General features: G+C 47.1%; 1 protein-coding gene across 4 annotated transcripts in view; it reads right to left on the bottom strand.

Annotated features, from left to right (window-relative positions):
* The window catches only part of SIPA1L3 (signal induced proliferation associated 1 like 3), a 239,227-nt gene that overhangs the window by 213,454 nt on the left and 1,468 nt on the right, over nt 1-24,305 (bottom strand). Inside the window, exon 1 of one of the 4 annotated variants that reach the window (XM_047834796.1) lies at nt 11,040-11,109. The exons of the other annotated variants lie outside the window; for them this stretch is intronic. The gene's annotated coding sequence lies outside the window, so the exon portion shown is untranslated. Of the gene's footprint in view, nt 1-11,039; nt 11,110-24,305 lie in introns of those variants that run through there. 4 annotated transcript variants of the gene reach the window in all.

Raw genomic sequence — 24,305 nt, 5'->3', positions numbered from 1 at the left:
AACATCATGGATTGACAGCTGTGGCTGGAGTGAGAGAAAGGGGAGTAAGGTCAGACTGTGGGTCAGGCCACCGAAGTTCCAAACCAGACCCAAGTAGCTGAGTGACAAGGATCAAGGGCTTCGCTTCTCTGGGCCTCAGTTTCTTCATCTGCGAAATGGGGAGTAAGAGTCTACCGTAGAGGGTTACAGGAGACGTGTGTGAGTAGGACACCCCAGCCCAAGTTAAAGGGGGCCGGGGACTGTCATTACTGCCATCCATCCAAACCTGCAGCCCAAAGCCTGAAACCCTGGAAAATCTACTCCCCTCCCCATGCTCTGACCAATCCCTTAGCAACTTGTCAGGCCATGCACTTCTGTCAAGCACCAATGCCACTCTGCAGGCCAGGCACCTCTCCTCCCTCCAGGGAAGGCTGCCTCCCTCCTTGTTCCATTGCCACTCCTTCAGAGGCAATGACAGCAAGGACACTCAGAATAAACACCAAACCCTCTCCCCGGCTCCCACCCCTGCCCACCCTTCCACCTCCTTCTCTACAAGGCTCCAGCCACACCACTGTTCTGTTGTTCCTCCACCCACCAAACTCCTTCCTGCCTCAGCACTTATGCATTTGCTGTTCCTTCTGCCAGGACCCCTTCCCGCAGATCTTTCGAGAGGCTGGCACCTTCATACCATTACGGTCTCAGCTGCTATCACTACCCGGCAAAGCTCTCCCCCAGCCTCCCACAGCCCTCTCCGCCTTCCAGGTGGCTCTCTCATCAGTCTGCTTCATCACTTCACAGCATGATTCGGCCCCACTTGAAATACCTTATTAATTTGTTTACTACTTTCTCTTCTGTGTCCTTCAATGTGAACCAAAACCCCAGGAGGACAGGCCTTCTCAGGTTCTGACCCGAGCAATGGGAACACATGGGATGCTCAATGAATATCTGCCAAAGGCACAAGTCAGTGACTGAATGAATTAATGAATTCTACATCATTCTACATCAAATCTCTGCCCTTCCCCCCCCCTCCCCCCCAGGGAGTAAATGTGTTGTAATCTCCAGAAGAAAAGAAAGCCCTTAGGTAGTGTGCAATATAATGCGTAACTGATCCCAAGGCATCCAAATGATTTCATGCGTGGTAGTGCTCTAAAGAATTTATGACCCAGACAACAGTGCCTGGGGTCAGAGCGCGCCCCTGGCCAGGCTACTAGAAGGAGAGCCTCTCAGTGGAGCAGAGCCAGTTTTTGTTCTTTTGTCTAGGAAGAGAGTCTCAGATCAGAAGAAATCCAAATGCTCAAAAACCTCTTGCCCCAAGCATAAAGGCTTAATCCCCTGGCATGGAACAAGAACTCTCTAGAGGCTGTAGGTTTGAAAAATTCATGGCCAGGGAAAGAGAACAAAAAATGGAAATGTCAACAACGGCCTAGAGTCATCTCTCCCTGGTTATGGTGGGTGACACACACGAACACAGGGCCCCACCTGGTCAAAGGTAAGGCCCGAAGCAGCTGCGCCCGAACAGTAAGATGACTGTGGCGGTTCATCTGTTTATTCCCAAATCCAAGATGAGGTGTGCCAGTAGAGGCCCGTACACATCGAATGAATGGATGCAAAAACAAAGAGGATTTGGATCACCGAAGGAAAAATCCGCAGATCAGAAGCCACCAGCCCAGTCGTTCAATACTCATTTCTAATGTAAACAAAAGTTCAAAAGAGTCAGTACCCTCAGGGTAACTAAATAATAGATGAGAAAGGTTGCTCTCTAAAGGAATACTCCAGCTAATAAGTGAAGAGGAGGACAGAATTACAAGTGTCACAATTTCTGCAAACCCTAAGTAAAATCACAGGTGTCAGAAATGGTTATTTACAGCCATTAACTACAGGACGTCACTGAAAGAGAACACAGGCTTTACCCACCTGCTGAGGATAGAACACACAACAGCCAGGAGAATGCCCTGCCATCCCTACCCAGAACACACACCAATATGCGTGTGTGTGCACATCTCACACCTGAATCTGATCCAGTCTCCAAACCCAACCACCCATTTGCAGGAAGCATAGGGACAGAAGAACTTGTTAGCCACCACCACAGAAATACAACCCCAGACACAGGCTGTGGGAGATCTACAGGGCAAATTACGTGGCTTTTCTCAACAAATAAACTATCCAAGCAAAAAGGGGGGGGAAACGGGGATGGCGGGGGGACCCACAGATTAAATGACACTTAACAAGCATGTGAACCAAATCCCACAGTGGACCTTGATTGGAACAAATCAATTCTAAGACTTTTATGAGAGGATCTGAAATGTACTGGATGCTAGATGATGGCAAGCAATTATTGTTAGTTACCTTAATCATGGCCATGATATTGTCACTGTGTCCTTAAAAATCTTATCTTTCATAGATAAAAACTGAACTATTTAACTATAAAATAATCCCGTGGGGGTGGGCAGAAGCCTATACAAATAAACCCAGAGTGGTCATGAGCTAAGAAGAGCTGAAGCTATTATTGACTTTTCTCAAACAGTGTCTAGAGGTGATTAAACCGAGAGGGTGGCTGAGAAAGCAGCTCGTGATTACTTTCACCGCCAAGGGCTAATGATCAGATGACATCTTCCTCCTGCAGCTCCGTGTCAGTCTGGGTAAAGCCAAAGTCCTCACTGTGGCCCCAAGGCCCCACACAATCGGCCCCCATCACCCCTCTCATTCCCCCCCGCCCCGGCCACCGCCCCATCTCTCCCTCACTCACAGCCCTGCAGGCACTCTGAAGTTCCTCAAGCATGCCAGGCACCTTCTCACCTCAGAACCTCTCACTGGCCCTTATTTCACCCAAATGCTCTTCCCCCAGATACCCACATGGCTCTGCGACTCCCTCTCTTCACCTCTGCTCCAATGTCATCTTCTGAAAGAGGCCTTCCCTAACCCCACTCTCTCAAACAGCACCAAAAGTCTTCAAAATTTAATTAAATAGGGGCACTTGGCTGGCTCAGTAGGAGGAGCATGTGTAGAGATTACTTAAATAACCTTAAAACATGTTTTGAAAAGGGGCACCTGGGTGGCTCAGTTGAGTATCCAACTCTTGATTTCAGCTCAGGTCATGATCTCATGCTTCACAGGTTCGAGCCCCACATCGAGCTCTGTGCTGACAGCTCAGAGCCTGGAGCCTGCTTCAGATTCTGTGACTCCCTCTCTCTGCCCCTCTCCCGCTTGCCCTGTCTCTCAAAAATAAATAAACATTAAAAAAATTGGGAGGTGGGGCGCCTGGGTGGCTCAGTTGGATAAGCGGCCGACTTCGGCTCAGGTCATGATCTCACGGTCCATGAGTTCGAGCCCCGCATTGGGCTCTGTGCTGACAGCTCAGAGCCTGGAGCCTGTTTCAGATTCTGCGTCTCCCTCTCTCTGATCCTCCCCCGTTCATGCTCTGTCTCTCCCTGTCTCAAAGATAAATAAAACGTTAAAAAAAAATTTTTTTTTAAATAAAAAAATTGGGGGGAGATTTAATTAAATAGCATCACATGCTACTTATTCTCATTGCATGTACCCACCTTCATTTTTTTTCACACCGATTATCTCTTTTGGACTTACTATATATGTCTTTCTTTACTATCTGTCTTCCCTTTTATAATGTAAGCTCCATGAGGGTGGAAATTTCATTTGTTTTGTTCACTACAGTCATCCCAGCTCCCAAAACAGCATCTGTACAAAACAGGTGCTCGATTAATATTTGTGTAATAAATCAAAGAACCAAAGCGACATGACGTTCAGGTACCATCCTAGTGCCTGGCAGCTCCTTTAAGAGCCATTTTTAGGGAGGGGCACCTGGGTGAATCAGTTGGTTAAGCACCAATTTCAACTCAGGTCATGATCTTGCAGTTCATGGGTTGAAGCCCTGCGTCCAGGTCTGTGCTGACAGTTTGGAGCCTGGAACCTGCTTCAGATTCTGTCTCCCACTCTCTCTGCCCCTCCCCCACTTGTGCTCTCTCAAAAATAAACGTTAAAAAACAAAACAAAAAAAAAAGAGCCATTTTTAAGGAACACTTCAGAACTAGTAAAGCCTCTGGCTGCCTGATCCAATGTTTAGTCTCCCCTTTTAACTTAGCAGAATCTGATCTTTAAAGATTTTATTTTTAAGTAATGTCTACATCCAACGTGGGGCTTGAACTCACAACCCTGAGATCAAGAGTGCCATGTTCCACTGACTGAGCCAGGCCAGGTGCCCCCAGAATCTGATGTTTAGCTAAGGACAAGGGCATGTGAAATAAAGACTACATTTCCCAGACTCCTTGCAACTACGTATTGTACCCTAAGTTCTAAGCAAGAGTCTATATAAGTAGAATTATCGTGTGCGACTTCCATTAGGTCTTTTTTTTTTTTTTAAGTTTATTTATTTTTGAGAGAGAGACAGAGAGAGCAAGTGGGGGGAGGGGCAGAAAGAGAGGGAGACAGAATCCTAAGCAGGCTCCGCACTATCAGTGCAGAGCCTTATGCGGGGCTTGAACTCACAAACTGTGAGATGATAACCTGAACCGAAATCAAGAGTCAGACACTTAACTGACTGAGCCATCCAGGCGCCCCTCCATTAAGTCTTTTTAAAAAGACAGGGGTGCCCATCTTCATTCCTTCCTTCCTGCTGGCTGGGATGCAATGGCTGGAGCTTGAGCAGCCATATTGAATCATGAGGTGGCAGGACAAGGATGATAGATCCAAGAGGAAGAAGGAGCCTGCATCCAAAATAAGAATGTAGCCCTGGCCTGCTTATATCACTGGGCTCCTTTATGTAATAAAGAAACTTCTATCTTGCTTAGACCATTGTATTCTGTTTTATATATGGTTTCCTATTATATGCAACTGAACCTAATCCTGATACACTTGGGATCAAAAGACCATTCAGAGTGAGTGGAACAAGTCCTATATCTATACAAATGTATAAAAACGTCCATAAATTGAGAACTATTCCAAAGAAGAATCACTGTGAGCTTGCAGATACACAAAGCGCTATCATGGAGCTGGGGAGAGGGTAAACGGGTGGGAACAACCAAGGAAATAATGACATGAGAACCACATTTTCAATTAGGTTAAATAGGCTGCTGCCTCGGGATTAGTAATCAGAGCACAGCTGACTCTTAAACAACACAGGTCTGAACTATGTAGGTCCATTTACATAGTTCATACAGTATTATAAATGTATTTTCTCTTCCTTATGATTTTCTCAAAAACATTTTCTTTTCTCCAGTTTACTTTAAGGATATAGTACATAATATGTATAACATACAAAATACATGTTAATTGTTGACACTATCAGTAAGGCTTCTGGTCAACAGTACAATTAGTAGTTAAGCTTCTAGGGAGTCAAAAGTTATATACAGATTTTCAACTATGTGGGTAGGTATGTGCCCTTAACTCCCACACTGTTTAAGGGTCGAGCGTATATAAGGAACACCTACAGGGGCACCAGGTTGGCTTAGTCAGTTCAGCGTTCAACTCATGATTTCTGCTCAGTTCATGATCTCAGGGTTGTGAGATCGAGCCCCCCTGTGTTGGGCTCTGCACTGGGCATGGAACCTGCTTAAAATTCTCTCTCTCATTCTCTCTCTCTCTCTCCCTCCCTCTGTCCCTCCCCTGCTCATGCAAGCTCTCTCTCTGGGGAAAAAAAAAAAAAAAAAAGAACACCTACAAATCAATACTAAAATGCCGCAAAGTGATGAGCAAGTTTTATCCAGAAGAAGAAAGATAAAAGATATTCTGCCTTATCAGTCTTCAGAGGAGTATAATCAAAACCACAATGAGATTTCATTTCATATCTGGCAAAAAATAAAAAAGTTTTACCAAACTAAGCCCTTGGTGGCAACGTTCAGAGACCAGTCTGACAGTATTTGGCGAAGTCAAAGATGCTCACAACCTACGACCCGCCAATCTCGTGCCTAGTAACACCCAAAAGAAATTCATGTCAATACATGCTAGGAAACATGTGTAACAACATTCACAGTAGCCCATGAATCGCAAAAAATCTAGAAACTAATGAAATGTTCATTGGCATGCAAATGACTAACATAAAAATGTGGTACATTCAGCCAGTGGAATATTATATAGCAGCAAAAAAAACCAGAATGAACTACAGCTATACAAAAATAGTCTGGATCACTCTTAGATTCACAATACTATGGGAAAAATGCAAGTCCCACCAAACTACATACAGTACAGTATCATTTGCATAAAGTTCAAAAATAGTTCTTTTTAAGACAAAGAATGATAAATAAAAAACTCAAGATGGTGGTCACCTCTGGGACAGGTGGCAGGGTATGGAATGAGAAGTACCACACAGGTTCATGTGTTATTAAAATGTCCTAATTCCTGGGCATTAAATTCCTTGGACATTAAAATGTCCTAATAGCCTACTGTTAATTATAACAGACAATTTTGCATGAGCCAAAAACACCAGTGTTTCATGCACCAAGGATTCCGATTAATCTGATTTTGTGTGTCCAAAGGCCATCTTTAAAAAAATGGAATATATTTAGAAACAGGTGAGGGAGCATGTACACCAAGTTACTGACATATGGGACCAATGAGGCAGGAGGTAGGAGCGGAGGGGATGAAGTAGTAGGTGGTTTCTGCTTCATGTTTTGTTCTGCCATCACTTAAATATTCATTTCAACAAGAAATGTTTCCTGTAACGAACTCACACAATACAGCGCAGTGGTTCACGGACTCCGGAGCCAGACCACCAGAGATCACGCATCGACTGCACTACTTCCTGGCTGCGGTAAGTAGGCAGGTAGGTTATTTAGCTTCTCTGTGCCTCTGTTTCTGTATCAGAAAAGGAAGGGTGATCACAGTGCCTACTTCATGGGGCCACTGTGAAGACTGAATGGGTTGGTTCACAGCTCCTCTACACAAGGGAAGCCCTTAATGAGACTGGTTATTATGATTCTCACTAGTCTAACTTCTAACATGTACATGGAGGACAGCCATGAGGTGAGCAATGATCTAGTGAAGGCCTACAAATGATCCTGGTCAGTTTAACCCCCAGCTGTGCTTCCTTCCCTTATACTTGCAGCCTCTGTAAGAAGCCTGGTGCACTGCTCATCCCAAGTACTTACTGAACAGATGATAAACGAATACAAGATGCCACCTCACCACTTCTCTGGCTGTCTGAACAGACCCCTTCTAGATGCCTCCTCTCATGTCCATTCTCCCTTCTTCAATACTGACCCTTCATTTAGGGTGGTGGTTAAGTCCAAATTTAAAAACTGCATTTCCATGACTTCCCCGTAGCTAGGGGTGGTCACGTCATGGAGTTTTCTAGCCAAAGTGACACAAGCAGAAGTCAGCTAAAGATTTCAGGGAAGGCTTTGGTGTCCTACAATAGAGGTACTGTCTCCCTTCCTTAAGAGTTTTGCTGCTTCCTGCCTGTGACAAGGATGTGGGGCTGGAGGTGGAACAGCCTTCTTCTCGCTATGAGGCTAAGGGCAGCAGCAGTGCAGATAAAGAAGAGCCTGGGACACCGGGGAGATGGTAAGCTGCAGCACCACCTTTCCCTGCTAACCTCTGCACCTCTCCTTACGTGAGAAAACGAAGGCTGTCGTAGTCTCTGGAGATGACCCCCAGTGGGCACATCTCTCGGAACTCAAGTCTTCCACTGTCCCTCCCACACTGAATCTGGCCTGACCTGTGACTCACTTTAGCCAACAGAATGAGGCTGAAAGTGAGCTGGGCCAGTTCTGGACTATGCCTTACGAAGGCTCATCAGAAGCCCTGAGCTGCCATGTTTTAAGTCCAGCTACTGGCTGGCGAGGCCACATGGAAGAAGAGATCCTGAGACTACAGAGAGAGGGGCCCAGCCATCTCCAAGGCACAATGTGGCCGAAATATCTTGAGTGCTCCAGCTCCATCTACCCTTTGTCTGCTGCAGCGTAAGAAACTCCGGTCAAGCCCAGGAGAAGAGCCATCCGCATGAGCCTCAGTAAAGCAGAGTCTGTCATTTTAAGGCATTTAAGTTTTAGGGTGCCTTGTTATGTAGCAATAGAGAACTAGAATAAACCTCTATCTGGGCACACCACTGTACAAGTTTCACAAAGCCAAATATATCCCATAATTAAAGTGCCACTTAAAAAGGAAATGTGCCCATCGATCAAAGATCCCAACAAAATCTCTTGCATATTGATAACAAAGATCCTTAAAATGAAAAAAAATATGAACCTTCTGTTATTTTGTTAATGAGTACTCATTAAACACAACTAACCCGTATTAAGGGTGATGAATCTATTACTTACTTTTATAATTAAAAAGCATTTAAAGTAGAAAGTTCAACACTGTGCTGGACCTGGTGAGAACCCTCAGAAAACACATCTTCTATCTGGGCAAGAGGTATCATTATACTAATACTACTTCATACTCATTTTCAAAAGCTTAGAGCTTAAGTTAACAAGGTGGCTAAGCAGGTTGGACGCCTGCAAACTAATTAAAGAAGGCTATCAATAAAAATAATAATTTTAAAAAAAAAACAGAAACAAAGGGAATGCACATCAGTGATGGTCTAGCCAAATTAATTATGGTACACCCACATCACCATGTGTTACACACATCTTTTGCTATCAAAAAGAGCAAATCTGAGTGCTACCTGAGAATCTGGAGGCATATCTATATGGTTTTGCCATGTTAGAAAAACAAAATGCAGGGCACCTGGGTGGCTCAGTTGGTTAAGCATCCAACTTTGGCTCAGGTCATGATCTTACAGTTCGTGGGCTCCTGCCCCACACTCGGCTCTGTGCTGACAGCTAAGACCCTGGAGCCTGCTTTGGATTGTGTGTGTGTGTGTGTGTGTGTGTGTGTGTGTGTGTGTGTGTGTGTGTCTGCCCCTCCCTTGCATTCTCTCCCTCCCTCTCTCCCTCTCCCCCCCCTCAAAAATATTTTTTAAACAGCAAAATGCAAGAAAATGAAGGTAATATTATCCCTTGTAGGATTCTATTTCTCTCCACAGGATTATATAACCATGGGAGAAAAGGTAGAAAGATACGCACATAAGTACTTGATTGTTACTATGGGTGAAGGACTGTGGGAGGATGCTGACATGGGGGTGGGGCAGAGAGAAGTCCACAAACTAGGGACAGAAAAAAATTGAAGAGGAGCTTGGAGTTAATTCATGATCATCACCCCCCAAGTAGCGAGTGCTCTCTATGCACCAGATACAGTGCTTGACTAGGTCACCTGATCTCACCTGAACTTCTCATCTAATGTGGGAATTATTAATTACTCCCATTTTCCAGATCAGGAAACAGAGGCCCGGAGAAGGTAAGCACTGTGCCCAGAGTGCGGGCAGTGCTGGGACTTGAGCATGAAGAGCCACGGTCTTTCAGGAAGGGCACTGAAACTGCACCACTGCCCCTGGGGCTCAAAGGGCACAGTTAACTGCTGGAGGAGCAGTTCCTTGGACACCTGGCACATTCAGGCCCAAAGGTGTGGCAGTGCATGATGCAGCCGGCAGTCCATCAGCACCTCGGTGCCTCGGTGTCTCATCCCGTCCGGAGAAATCTGAGAGGGCCACTGACCTCGCTCCGCAGAGCCTGGGGAAGCCCCGCCCAGGACACTTTTACAGAACCAACTGCCGACACCAGGAGCCAGAGCATTGACGACCAGGTAGGATCAGCCACGACACACTCTCTGAGTTTGCCATTTAATTACAATGCGTTCAGCCCCCGAACGAGAATTACTGCCTGTTAAAGCAGGGAAGACCAATAAACCATGCCTGGCCAGTTAATTCTGATTTCCAAGGCATTCCCTGACCTTACTGCAGGAACACTGAACAGGACCTGGCGATTAAGTGGGCTCTCCAGATACATGCAGGTGTGTGCACGTGCGGGCAGTGTCTTAGACAAAGCTTTCCCCACCCGATTTAACCTGCACGCAGCCTCAACTCTCACCAGGGCCAAGGCTGTCTGATCCCGGCCACATGAATCCAGGCTGCCCGGATGAGCCACTGGCAGGGCCCGGATTCTCCAGACTGCAGGGGATGAGGGACAGGAAGCCAGAGGCCCTGATGCCTCAGGCAGGCCTGATGAGAATCAAAGGGAGGGTGTGGGAATGCCACCTCCCCCACAGCTGCAGGTCTGGGGGCATTCTAACTCAAACCCCAAATGGGGACAGTCATCCATCCTCGGACAATGTTGCACCTGATACCATAAATTTATTCATAAAATAATTTATCCCACACCTACCACATGCCAGGAACTGCTCTACAAGAATAGAGACCGAAGTCCCTGCCCTTTTATGGAGCCTACAGGTGGAGGGGAGGGGCAGATAATAAACAAGTATGTCAAATAGTAATAAATGCCATGAAGAAAAATAAAGCACAGTGAAGGACTAAGAGTGGTGGAGAAAGTGCTATTTAATAGGGACAGAGGCCCCACGGAGAGGGTGACATCTGAGCAGAGACCTGAAAGGGGGTGGGGAGTCTTGGGGAGACTGGGGGAAGTGTTCCAGGCCAAGGGAACAGCCAGGGCAAAGGCCCTGAGGGAGGAACAGAAGGAGGCCTGAGCAGCTGGAGTGCGGCCAGCAGTTGAGAAGTCAAAGATAAGGCCAGGGAATTTGGGGGGCAGGGGCACAGGGCTAGCTGACACTGAGGACGACTCCCTGCCCAGGCTGTGAGCACTTTACATAACGATCCACTGGAAAGATGAGTGGGTACTGCTCCTACTTCCCCTTTCATCAGATGGGGAAACTGAGGCCCAGAGAGGGAAAGGAACCTGCCTGAGATCACACAGCTCCCCTGTACCAGGCCGGGATGTCCCACAGCCCCTGGCACAGAAGTTTGCATCCCACAGGAGCTCAACATCCACCAATTGGTTCCTTCTCCGGGGAGAAAATATCCTCCATTTTCTTCTCACTCCCTCGACACTCCGCCCACCGTTCTTCACAGTTAGGAGCAGACAGGTAAACACTTCATGCCAGAGGAGGGGAGGAAAAGAAAACAAAAAAGCCACCAGTCTAATTCCCGAAAAGAAGAAACACATCATTACCTTTCTCTCCTCTACAAGTTACTACCAAACTTAGCAAACATCACTCACCCAAAAGACGTCCTGAGCACAGCCCTGATCACAGAGCTGGCAGGTGACTGGCCGGACCCGGCAAGGCCACCTGCCCGAGCTCTGCAGGCTGCCCCCGGCCGGTGCCTCCCCCGCTCGGCCTACTGTGGGTGTCTGGAATGCGGAAACGGGAACCTGCCGTGCCAGCTCCTAACAGCGACTTATTCAATAGCCGCGGGAACACGCCAGCCACTGGAGTTCCCCCACGAGGAGCTCCGCGCAAACAGGCGTGCTCCCAAAGAGGACTGTTTCGCCAGCAGCCCCTTTGGGGGAGGGAAAAAAAAAAAAGGACTCCTTACTCACCAGACACGTGGTCTGAGGAGCCTGAATGGGCTTAAGAGAAAGCTCCAAGGTAACAAAGACGGCTCGCCTGTTACTGCTGATCCAGGAACGGGCCACCTGTTCACTGACTGAGCCAGGGCTGGATCCGTGCCCACAGCCTCCCCTGCCCTGGGCTGGCACCTGCCCGCTTCATTCACAACCTCACAATCCAAAGGTGGGCTCCGTTCCCGGTGCGGACTCCCGGTCTGCTCACTCAGGCAGAGGCAGAGGCAATGTAGCTTAATGATTAAGCACCGCCTCTGGGCCCCTCCGGCCAGCTTTGGAAGCACAGCCCGGAATGGCTTTGCCTGATATGAACAACCACCAGAGCCTGGGTGCTCACTCTGGACAAGGCACCCTTCTAAGCACTTCCTAGGAGTTATTTCCCCTAGCCCACACAGCTACCCTCCTAGGATGTACTATTATCATTGCTATTTCACAAGTGAGAAAGTTCAGAAATAGAGAAGTCACAGCGTGGAGATCACATAGCAAGAAAGTGGTGGGGCAGAGAGGTAATCCCAGCACAGCGACTCTGGGTTTCCAGTTCTTAACCACTACACCCAGATCCCCTTTTTAGATGAGAGACTGCCCCCTGCCCCAACTGGGTCCCAGTTGCCACATCTGTAAAATGGGATGTGTGTGAGAGTTGGTGAGCTCTGTATGGGGGAACACGTAGCCTAACCCACAAAAAATGCTCAACAACTATCAGCTATAGTCATGACATTCTGCCCTCAGATTCAATCAGATTCCGCTTATACCTTAAAATAGGGGGTAACTGTGGGCAGCTGAAGGGAAGAAAAATAAAGATTCTTGCTGCCCTTTTCACCCACAAAAAAATACCACTGACCCTTGAACATGGGTTTGAACTGTGCAGCTCCATTTATGCAGTTCTTATGGTACAGTACTATAAATGTATTTTCTCTTCCTCATGACTTTTTCAATAACATTTCTTTTCTCCATCTTACTTTACTGTAAGAATACCATATAAGATACATACAATATACAAAATAGGTGTATGTTCTCAGTAATGCTTCAGGTCAATGGTAGGCTATTAGTAGTTAAGTTTTGGGGGTGTCAAAAGTTATACTCAGATTTTCAACTGTGCAGGGGGTCAGTGCCCCTAACCCCTGACCTGTCCAAGGACCACCTATACGGTGTGTATTAAGTGCTCACCGGGGGCCAGGACTGCAGCGTTCTAAGTGCTTTACATACTTTAATGCACGGCATCCACCCAACTACCTAGGAGGTCAGTATCACTACCAGCCCCACCTCACAGCTCAAGCCCACGCTCCATTCCTCAGTCCCTCTGTAGTCTGGCAGGGCAGTAACTTTACACTGTGTCTGTCCGTAAGTGGGACTAATCGGCATCCACAGGAAACTTCAGTCTGCAAAATGAATGGTCACTTTCACAGGCTGTTAGAAGGAGGGGGCGGGATCATTAAATAGTAATTTAATTATTCAATTAATAAATCTCATGTGTTAATAGCAGAGATCATATTTGTGAGCAACCACGTGCCGGCAACGGGGGTAAGCACCTGACCTGCATCCTCTCCTTTCATCCATACAACCACCTTCCGAGCCAGTCCTCAGGAGGGGAAACTGAGCCTCTGCGAGGAGCACTTTGAACAGCAACTGGTCAAGAGCAGAGAGAGGAGGGAGAGCCAAGTGTTTCTGAGCAGAGAAAATGCTCTCAAACACATGCACACTGCCCCTCAGACTGCTGCCTCATCACTCAGCTTGGGTTTGCCTCTATTTTCAAAAAAAATATTGGGTTTCTCGATAAGACCGACAGCTCCTACAGCACAGGGACTCTGCGTACATCTTCTTGAAGGTGGACATTAGTAGAGAACAAAAGTGATGTCCTGATTCAGGTAACTACAAAACGAAGCGGGTCAGTACGATGACATGAAAATGTGTGAGTGCAATGCTTCCACTTTGTTTTACTAACTTCTGCAGCAGACCCAGGTGTTTGCCTACCAATTCCATCCCTTTCTCCAAGTCCTTTCCTAAACAGTACTCAAAAAAAAACAAAAAAAAAAACAAAAAAAACAAAAAAAAAACACATAAAAACAAAAAACAGTACTCCAATTTTATTCCTGTAGCCACTCTCTTCCCAGCAGTCATGTGCTTCAGGTAAGGACAGTTCCAGCCTCAGCCCTGAGACTACATTATGATCGGCTCTTACCTGTGATTTGCCCAGGTGTGGTCACGTGCCACAATGCTGGCCAATGAGATATGAGGGGAATCTGAGAGGCAGAGTATCTAGGAAAAGTTTCCTCACTTGTTGGAGATAAATAGTGAGTGATAAATAGATGCCCTCTTTCTACTACTAGATGCAGCCTTGTCGGGATGTGACAGCTGGAGCTGTGGCAGTCATCTTGTGGCCATGAGGAGAGTCTGAGGACACAGGCGACAAACCAAGGATGGCAGCGTGACACAACAGAGGGCTTGCTTACAGGCACTGTGGAAGTGCTTAGTCAATCAATTAAGGTGGCGCCAACCTATGGGCTTCTTTGTTGCATGAGATCATAAATCTGACTTCAGGCCAATTTCATCTGGGTTTCCTACTGCAATAGATCAGTGGTACTCCAGATGTCCTCTCAGGCCCAGGAGCACCTAGTAGCACCTGAGTACTTGTTAAAAATGCAGATTCTCAAGCCAGACCTACTGAATCAGAAACTCTTGGTGGGGCCTGGCAATCTGTAATTTAACAAGCATTCCAGGGGATTCTGCTGTCTGCTAAGGTTTGAGAACCACTGCAGAAGCACACAAGTCATTTCAGAGCAAGGCCTCTGGAGTGAAGAGGCCTTGGGTCCAAATCTTGTCACTACCATTCTCTAGCTGTGTGACCTTGGGCAAGTTATTTAAATTTAGCTGCCTCATCTGCAAAAGAGGAATAAAATGAATACTTCTCTTACAGGATTGTTGGGAGGTCTGGATGAGTCACTCTGTGGGATGTGCCTACCTAGCACAGTGCCTAGCACAGGGTAGACATTATATAAATTACCTATTCGCTGCTGCTTTTGTTGCTATTACTATTGTTTGCAACCAAAGGCATACCAACTGACACAACTTCCTAACGGAGCTCCTCCAAAGCTGGATCCAGAACTCCTTTACCTTTATGTTACTACACCCAGAACCCAGCCCAGGGCCCTGGGGCTTCTAGAGACGTGAGACTGTCCCGGTCAGTGCAGGGATGCGACACACAGGAGGGGCTGAGGCCTTTCTCCATCACTCCTCAGACCTCCTCCCGCAGCCTGAACCTCCGCAGCCCCAGCAGATACCCCATGGACACTCTGCCAGCTACTCTGCCCAGTTACTGATCCAGAATGCCCACAAGCTCTGCCCGGCCCCAGAGAGCACCCCCACCATGTGAGTCATGCCAAACATCTGGCAAGAGTCCAGGGCTGCCCTTCCCTCTGGGAGTTATCTGTGATTTCAAAACTGGTGGCACCAAGATGCAGAAAGCCAAAGAATGACAAACGCCACCCCCAGGTAAGGTCCCAGCAGGAAGAGGCAGCCTCTAATCAGGCTTAATAGCAAGACTGGGTAGGGGGCTGTGGGTGGGGCCGGGGTTCTGCATTCGCCGGCACTGCTGACACTGTTGGGCCAGTCACTGAAAGAGCAGTGTGGGATACAGAAAGGGGGAGGGGAGTCTTGGCCTCCGACCACTAACCCCGGCAGCAGGAAAGCACTGGTCAGATTTCTCAGCCTGTGCAAAGGAAGCTATTACACCAAACCTCATACAATTGCCAATATTCACACATTCTTGGACGGCAAGAAGGTAATTTCATATGGCTCAACCTAATACAAGCCAGGGAACTCCAATAATGCGGTGTCAAGAAGTTGGTCACCAGCAAGAAACTGGAATGGTGGTGGCCTCTGAGCAAGGGAGGTGACTGTCTTACTTTTGCGCCTTCGGTTTCATGCACGTGGCCACTTTTCAAAATTTAATGAAATTTAATAAATCAATCAACCCTGCAATATCTCCCCATCTCAGAGAAAAGACACACTTGTACCAGATCCTACAAGATCAGCAAGCCTGTCATTTCTCTGCCCTCATCTCCTGCTCTGGCCACACAGGCCTCCTTGTGAGCTCCTCAATCTTACCAGGCCCATGTCTCTAGGCCTTTGCACTGGCTGCTCCCTCTGCCTTGACACCCCCACTGCTGACACTGCCTCACCTCCTTCAGGCCTGTACTCAAGTCACCTCCTAGGGAGGCTCTCTCTGGCCCTCCCGTCTAAAACCTCAACACAACACCTTCTACCAACCTAATACTTCATATCCCCCTTCCCTGCTTAATTTCTTCTGCTTAGCACTTACTACCCTCTTGTTTACTGTCTGAACCCCCCACTTGAAGGACAGCCCGAGGAGGGGAGAAGCTTGTCTGTCTTGCTCACTGCCACATTCCCAGCTCCTGGAGGACTGCTCAGCTCAGTGAACACCTGCTGAATGAGTAAGCTGAAAAATCAGATGTAGAGTCACTATTTGGGGTTTGGCACCCTCAGATCCCACACGTGCAGGTCTACACTGGAAACACGGGAAAATCAAGCTAAGTTGGTGACAGCGCTCCTAGTGGTTTCTCCACACTGGGCTCACCTCAGAGCCTTTGAAAGAAAAAGAAAGGGCAGAACCGAAGAGAATGCTGGGGGCAGGGGTTTGAGGCAGGGGCTCTCCTGCCTCCCCTGCCCACAAACCAAGCGTGTGGTGTAGAGACACGGGGCACCGGAGAAAAGAACTCATCCTGAGCTGGAACATGCCAGCCTCTAGCAGGATCAGAGCCAGAGCAGGCTCTCTCTCTCACAACAACCATCTCTACCCACCTGGGAGGCAAACACCAAGCAGAAACCCCCAAGCAAGGGTGTCCTCTTTTCCTGCCATTTCCACACAAGGATTCAGGCTAAGTGAGAGTCCCCAAAAGAACAAATGCGACAGGGGCCTCTCTACTCTTGTGTCATGAAGGAGTTCTAACCGTAGGCTTGAAGAGGAATACCATCAGGTCCCAGGCGCTGTCTGTCTGTCACAAGCTGCATCTTGCCCCCTTCCTTCTGTTGGCAAAAGTCAGAACTGAAAGGGGGCACCTTCCCTGCCTCCCACTGCAGTGCTAGAGGCAAACCAAATGCCGGATTCTGGTTCCATGTGGGGCTTTAACAGAGACCCATCAAAGGAAGGATTGGGTGCAGGTTTGTCCTGAGGGGAGGATTGGGGGAGGATCTGATGCCTCCTGTTGAAACATGTCTTTGGAAAAAATGTGGGAGGGGCCCCACGGTCAAGGTGCTGCAGGGAGACATTTCTCAGGGAAGCAGGACCTCTGGAAACTGACTCACAGAGCCGATGCCACTGCAGCCGGCGCTCAGAGCAGCCGGGGAAGCGTGCGGCCGCTGGAACCTTCCAGAGTCCTCACTGCTCCTGGACATTGCTTTACCTAAGGGGTTTCCAAAGCCTTGGGCCAACCACTGACTCCTCTAATGAAAACACCAACAAGAAAACCAAAAAACCCTGTTTTTATCATACAAGTGGACTGGGCAGGGGCAGGGAACTCCCCACACCTACACTTGAGCTCAAAATACACAAATTCTGACTTTCGTTGTCCTTATTTCTTACTTTTCAGGATGAGACATTTCAAACATACAAAGGTGAAAAGAGAATATAATAATCCCCCATCGGTCGGCTTCAACAGTTATTAACTGGTGGCCAATCTCACTTATCTCTTCATTCACCCATACACACGGTCTCCCTCTACTCTCGGCCTGCCCATATTATTTTGAACCAAATCATGAACACCTTAACAGTTCACAGGTATTTCAGAATGTATGCTTAAAGATCAGGACTTTTTTCTTAAGCAGAACCACAGTATCATTATCACATTTAAAAAAAATAAGAATTCCTTAACAATACTGAATATCCAGTTACGTTTGTTAGAGAAAGGGGAAGTGCAGGTTCCAGAATCATAGAAAAATCTCGTGCCCAGAGAGGTGTTCAAGCCTCCAGGCACGAAGGGGCCTGAGACCTGAAGCAGGGCTGTCCCAGAACAGGAGAACAGAGACCACACGTGGAGTGGAGAGGCTGGAACTAGTCCGTATGGTCCTGCTTGCCCACCCCGTTCATCCATCTGTCCATCCACAAGAGACCGCACAGTGAGTGTTTAAGAGCCTGGACTCTGGAGCCAATGGCTTGGGTTTGAATCCTGACTTTGACACTCCAGCTTCAGGACATGCACTTCTCAGGACCTGCTTCCCTATCAGGGAAAGGGGGATGATAACAGTACCTACCCCATCGAGTCATTCTGAGGCTTAAATGAGAAATTACAAGAAAAGCACTTAGAGCAGGGCCTTTATACACAATAAGAGCTTGGTGAATGCTGGCTAGGATCATTACTTCAGCCAGCAGACACTTACTGAGTGTCTTTTACATACCAGGCACTGTCCAGCAGCAAGAGAGGAGAGTTGTGGAGAGGTTAAAACCCTCATGAGTCACCACCAGGGGACAGGGACTGGCACCAGGCCACTACCTGGGGATGTGAGCAAACTGAGAATCTCCAGTACCTGCCATACTTGGGTAGGAGGTCCAGATTCATCCTGCCCCTGAGATGGGGAACCCTGAACCAGGAGAGTAATTAGAAGTCCAGAACAATGACTCTCATGGATGAAAGAGGGATGAAAGAGGGAACGGACCACTGCGGCATCGCACCCCCCATCCCCCCCATCCAGCAACGCCACTTTTGATCAGAGCAAAGGCAAGATTCACGTGCTGGGTAAGTACGGCTGTTGCTGAGCTCACTGGAAGATGCCACACAGCTCCCACAGAGGGCCACAGCCTCGGGGAACAGAGTCCACAGCAGTAGGAGAAAAGAGCCCTCGTGCCCAAAGAAGCAGTTTAGAATGGCCTTTCAAAAGGCTGGGCCCTTTTCTTGCCTCCCTCACTGTCCCTGCCCACCCTGCTCCTCAGTCTCCAAAGTCCTCTCTCTTTCCTAGGAGATAAGACCTGTTTCTACCAAACCGGGAGCTCAAAGTAAGGAGTGCAAGTGTCAGTCAAACAGGTCTACACCAGCACCCCAGCACCAACATAAACTCGAGGATCGTTGCTGACAAACTCTGGGGATCCATTTTGTGTGACGAGTCCTTCCTGTGGCTTCTATTGCTCAAAACTCAGAGCCCATCCCCCTCAAACACGAATACAGCATATCCGACAGAGATTTAAGAGTATGGTCTCTGGACCAGAGTTCAAATTTAGCCTCCATCACTTCCTAATTTCGAGCAAGTGGCCTCTCATTGCCAGAGCTCAGCTTCCTCACGTGTACAACAGGGATAACCAGTCCCTGCCACCTTGGAACATAAGTCACACACGTCGAGCAATGAGCACAATTCCAGGCCCATAAGGCACCTTTGATGGATGACAGCTGTGGGGTTAGCTATACCTGCCTGTGATTAATATGCTTTTCATCACTCACCCACCTTTATTCACCAAGATAAAACAGGGATAGTATCTTTGATCTGTCACTGTGAACTACCACCCTTGATTTACGTGAGTCTCATACCCCAGGCCCACGCTGTCCAACACATGTGGCTACTGAGCACCTGAGATGTGGCTGGCGCGAATGGAGATGCACTAAAGGTGTAAGATACACTTTGTATTGTGAAGACTTAGTGTGGGAAGAAAATGTAAAACATCTCAATAATTTTTACACTGATTACATATGAAATGATAATATTTTAGATCAAATAAAATATACGATTAAAATTAGTTTCTTCCATTTCTTTTTACTCTTATTTTTTTAATGTTTATTTATTTTTGAGAGAGAGACAAAGCAAGAACAGGGTAGGGCAGAGAGAGAGGGAGACACAGAATCTGAAGCAGGCTCCAGGCTCTGAGCTGACAGCACAGAGCCCGACGCGGGGCCCAAACTCACGAACCGGAGATCATGACCTGACCCGAAGTCGGATGCTCAACCGACTGAGTCACCCAGGTGCCCCTCTTTTTACTTTTAACTGGCCATTATAAAAATGTAAATTCTGTATATGGTCCACATTGGTAGCTCACAGTGGGTTTCTAATGGACATTGTTGTTGCAGACCTCTGACATCCAGTGTCTTCTCATTCGACTCCATACTGTTAGCGTCTGGCACGGTGCCTGGCACACAGGCTAGGGTAGAACAAAATGTTTCATAGATGGCTGGATAAAGATGTTCTCCACATTTCTCCTGGTCTGAAAATGCATCCACCGCTGTCTTCACATCTAGCCAGGCCTGGCTTTCGTTCAACATATTTAACAACCCACGAGGCCAGGCTACATCAAGTCAAAATGGACACAGTCATGGTGGCTGGAACAGGGTGCTAGGGCACCTGCAGAGCCAGGTATCTTTTTAGTTACTGGACCATATTTGATATTTAACAGTCAAAATGCTGGTCTGGTGCTCAGAAACACCCTACCAGCCCAAGTTCCCCATCAAAGCTCACCCAAATGGGACCCTCCCCTTGTTCACTCTCCTTCAGCACCACGCCTCAAGCAGTCAACTTTGCCTTATTTGAGGACAGGCCTTCAGTTCTGAAACAACCAACCAAACATCCCAACAGAAAGTGACCCCCTCATGTCTTACTGTCAGTAGAAACGATGCCACAGCATCCCCAGACCACCCCTGCTGTCTGTGAATGATGAACTAAATATAGTCCACAGTGCTTTGCAGGTCAGACAACTTCGAAAGGAACTGCTGAATCCACTTCACAAACTTGCCTCAGCCTAGTAAACAGCGCCTGGGAAGAGCGGCAGTGTGGCATGTGGGCAGGGTCTGGAGTCCGGAATCAACTCCTTATCTGTAAAGTGAGTCCCATAAACTTACCTACTTCACTGGACTTGAGTGAAGGTGAGGACTGGCTGAGAAAAAGTGTGACATGCTTACAAGAGCAACTAGTATAGACGAAGCACTAAGAAATGTAAGGTGCTGGGGCGCCTGGGTGGCTCAGCTGGTTAAGCGTCCGACTTCAGCTCAGGTTGTGGGCTCACGGTTAGTGGGTTCGAGCCCCGTGTCAGGCTCTGTGCTGACAGTGTGGAGCCTGCTTGGGATTCTATCTCCCTCTCTCTCTGCCCCTCCCCACTTGTGCTTTTTTTCCTCTCTCTCAAAATAAATACATAAAATTTAAAAAAAAAAATAAGGCGCTATTATTATTATTATTTTACAAATTTTAAAGTAGCATGAACTTGAAAAATGTGATTTCATCCGTCTCCAGCCACACCGATCCTGTTTTTGTAGTTAACTCATTCTCACCTTTGGGCCTTTGCATTTGCTGTTCCCGCTGCCTGGAATGTTCTTCCCCCAGCTCTTGGCACAGCTGGTGCCTCTTGCTCTTGCAGGCCTTCCCACCATCTGAGGTAATGTAACCAACTCTTCTTCACCACCAGCCTGCCCTATCAGCCACTCTCTATCCCCTCAGCCTGTCATTTCCTCTAGAAGACTTAAACCATCTAAAATTACCTTGTTTATTGCATGTCTCCCCAGCTAGAATGTACACCCTAGGAGAGTGAGGATCTCGTCTGTTTTGTTCACAGTCCAAGAGCTTTTAGCCACTAGATGTACCGGAATGCTTACTGGATGTGTTTCTGCAAAGATAAAAGACATCCCGGAAACAACCTAAATGTCCAGTGACAGGGGAATGGGGGAATAAAGCATGGCCTCTTCATACTGAAGAATGTGAATGTGGGTCTAGCTGTTAAAAAGAATGAGTCAGGGGCTCCCAGCTGGCTCTGTCGGTGGAGCATGCGATGCGACTCCTGATCTCAGGGTTGTAAGTTCAAGCCCCACGTTGGGTACAGAGATTACTTAAAAATAAAATCTTTTAAAAAAAAAAAATGAGTAGGATCTGTACGTAATGACTTGACTATCATCAATTGAGAAACTCAAGTTACAAATATGTGTGACTTGATCCCTACCCCTCCTTTTTGGGGGAGTGGTGAGGGAGAAGGAAGAAAACAATCAATATGTGCATCCTTAGAAGCACAGAAAAAGCCCTAAATTGCCAAGGGCAGAAAGCATATCCATTGTGTTTATCTACAAAACCTGACAGTGGATGCGTAAATACTCACTGCCTGCATAAATGGTTATCTTTGGGGGAAGGGATTTTAGAGTGGAGGGCAGCACCTGTTATTTTCTTTACACATCTGTGTTGTTTGACATGTTACAACATGTTGTGTATCGCTGCATAACTTTTTTTAAAGCAAAATTCAATCCATTCCCATACAGGCAAAGTAAAAGTAAGTCCATGACGAGAACAGTCTTCAGCAATTAGAACAGTATCAGTCTTAAACAAAGCACAAATGCATGAACTAGTCCAAAAGTTTCTCATTCTAAAAGCTAAAAACAAACACGTTAAAGGAGATGACTGTTTAATTCTCTTATTAAAACACGAATACATTAGGGGCATCTGGGCAGCTCAGTCGGTTGCGTGTACGACTTTGGCTCCAGTCATGATCTCAGGGTTCGTGTTCAAACGCTCTGTGTTGTCAGCACAAAACCCATTTTGGATCCTCTATCCCTCTCTCTCCCTGCCCCTCTCTCACTCACAATCTGTCTCTCCAAAATAAACAAAAAAAAACCCCACATAAATACATTTAATTTAGATTATTAGAGTTAAACAGATCAAGGCCAAGCTGTTACCATAACCTGTATCATTTCAAAAAAGACTTTTTTGGGGCACCTGGGTGGCTCAGTCGGTTGGTTAAGCGTCCGACTTCGACTCAGGTCATGATCTCGCGGGTTCGTGAGTTCGAGCCCCGCGTCGGGCTCTGTGCTGACGGCTCGGAGCCTGGAGCCTGTTTCAGATTCTGTGTCTCCCTCTCTCTCTCTGACCCTCCCCTGTTCATGCTCTGTCTCTCTCTGTCTCAAAAATAAATAAACGTTAAAAAAGAAAAAAGACTTTTTTAATGTTTATTTTTGAGAGAGGGAGCGAACAAGCATAAGACTAGGAGAGGGGCAGAAAGAGAGGGAGACAGAGAATCTAAAGCAGGCTCTGTGCTGTCAGCACAAAGCCCAATGCAGGACTCAAACCCACCATGAGATCATGAGATCATTACCTGAGCCGAAGTTGGATGCTCAACTGACTAAGCCACCCAGGCGCCCCAACCTGTGTCATTTTTTAAACCTAAATTTGAAATATATCAGTGAAATGTGTTTTATAGGAAAAAAAAAAAAGGTGCCAGTATCTACGCATCCTAAATTCCATTTTTGATTTACCACCTGACAACTGCAATCTCTGAAAAACAGGCTCACATTTAACTCTTAGACCATTCCGCACAGACTGCTAAAAAACCATGTGCTGTTGTCACTAAAAATTAAGACCAGGATTTCTTTAAGTCACTGCTTTATTTCCTCATATTAAAAAAAAACATTTAGGGCACCTGGGTGGCGCAGTCAGTTAAGCGTCCGACTTCAGCCAGGTCACGATCTCGCGGTCCATGAGTTCGAGCCCCGCGTCGGGCTCTGGGCTGATGGCTTAGAGCCTGGAGCCTGTTTCCGATTCTGTGTCTCCCTCTCTCTCTGCCCCTCCCCCGTTCATGCTCTGTCTCTCTCTGTCCCAAAAATAAATAAACGTTGAAAAAAAAAATTAAAAAAAAAAAAACAAAAAACATTTAGGGGGCGCCTGGGTGGCTTAGTCAGTTAAGTGTCCAACTTTGACTCAGGTCATGATCTCACAGTTTGTGAGTTCGAGCCCGTGTTGGGCTCTGTGCTGATAGCTCAGATCCTGGAGCCTGCTTCAGATTCTGGGTCTCCCTCTCTCTCTGCCCCTCCCCCGCTCACACTCCGTCTTTCTCAAAAATAAATAAATTAAAAAAAAAACACTTAGGTAAATTTGGTGGCCATCATAAATGTGATTGAGACCATGGGTTCCCATCATCAAATGAAATCACAATGACAGGTTTCTGCCAACAGATTTAAGCCTACACAGGGATGTAATAAATTCCCTTTCCAGCCTCTTCTCTGTTGTGTGCACTGCCTCAAATGCTCAGGATGGCCTTCTTCCCAAACAGGATATTCAATTCACTGCCACGGTGTAACTTTTGGGAAAGAAACTGACCACTTATCCACACTGGTAAAAATGGGTCCCCTGGAAACCAGGCCTTTATGCTACACTTGTGGCCACTGCAGTCAGGCCAAGTCCATAGGGTCTTCTCTGCCCCTTACTAATGTTTTACACACATTAATCCTTGGTGATCTAAAAGAAACAACTCAACCTTATTAGAAAAGCCATCTTTAGTGGCCAAGGTGCACTTTCGGTGCCCACGAGATGGGAGACCATAACAGGCCAATGAAATGGTGCTTCTATGAAATGGCATCCTTCTTCCCCATCAGCTGGACCTGGAAAGGCTGGGGAGAGGAACAACTCTCAAGTTTCTGCCTTGGGCAACTGGGTCAGTATTGGCCCATTTGCTGAGATGGTGACTACTGGGTCTGGGAGGAGAAGGAGTTTAGGTTAAATACATTGAGTTCATGGTGCCCAAGGGAAAGTCACCAGAGGACATCAAGGAAGCTCAGGCCCACATGTGGAGCTGGCTAATATGGCTTTGAGACAGAGTCAAGTGCTGGCAGCACTGGAGTGGTACAGAAAGCACTAGAGTGAATGTGCTGGTATGGGGGGGTGGGGAGTGTGGGAAAGGTGAGCAGGGGGCTGATGACAGCCAGCCAGCACCATCTCTTCTCGGGCTCTAATACTACATATGTGCCACAATTTAATTTTTCGTGAATAAAAATTAGGGCGGGAGGGACACTAACCTCATCCCTGCTCTGCTCTGTAAATAAATATAAGCAGCAAAGGCTTATTAAGAGAAACAAGATACATTTATTAAGTGCTTACTATGCACCCTGCCCTGTGCTAAACACTAAACATGAATTATTTCCTGGAATCATCAAAACAACCCTGGCACAAAAACCTATGACT

Source organism: Prionailurus viverrinus, chromosome E2, assembly GCF_022837055.1.
Source record: "Prionailurus viverrinus isolate Anna chromosome E2, UM_Priviv_1.0, whole genome shotgun sequence".
In the NCBI taxonomy this organism is placed as follows: Eukaryota; Metazoa; Chordata; class Mammalia; order Carnivora; family Felidae; genus Prionailurus; species Prionailurus viverrinus.
The sequence above is the reverse complement of the archived record's forward strand: the minus strand, read 5'-3'. Positions and strand labels throughout refer to the sequence as shown.